We start from the raw sequence: 431 nt of genomic DNA, 5'->3' as shown, positions 1-431 counted from the left end.
AGCGCTGGGACCAGCGCCGGGGAGAGCAGAGCCTTCCAGCCATGGCCACGGGCGAGGGGAGAGCGCTGGCCATGGCCACCTGCACCGCGCCCGTCAACATCGCCGTCATCAAGTACTGTGAGTGTGGGATGGGGACACCTGGTGTGGGATGGAGGGGCTTGGGGATGGGCTTGGGACCTGCAGGGGGGTACAGGGGGGTAGAGATGGGGTGATGGGACTGGCTGTGCTGTGCCAAACCATGTTTTGACATTTCTAGCTGTGACATGCCATGTCCACCTGTGCCATTGCCATGTCCAGCTGTGCTGTGCCTTGCCCAGATGTGCTATGCCATGCCTAGATATGACATGCCACATACAGCTGTGTTGTGCCATGCCAAGTGGCATCATGCCATGCTATGCCAAGCTGTGCTATGCCATGCTGTGCTGTGTCTA

The sequence above is a fragment of the Acanthisitta chloris genome, unplaced genomic scaffold (genome assembly GCF_000695815.1).
Source record: "Acanthisitta chloris isolate BGI_N310 unplaced genomic scaffold, ASM69581v1 scaffold21756, whole genome shotgun sequence".
NCBI lineage: Eukaryota > Metazoa > Chordata > Aves > Passeriformes > Acanthisittidae > Acanthisitta > Acanthisitta chloris.
The sequence above is the reverse complement of the archived record's forward strand: the minus strand, read 5'-3'. Positions refer to the sequence as shown.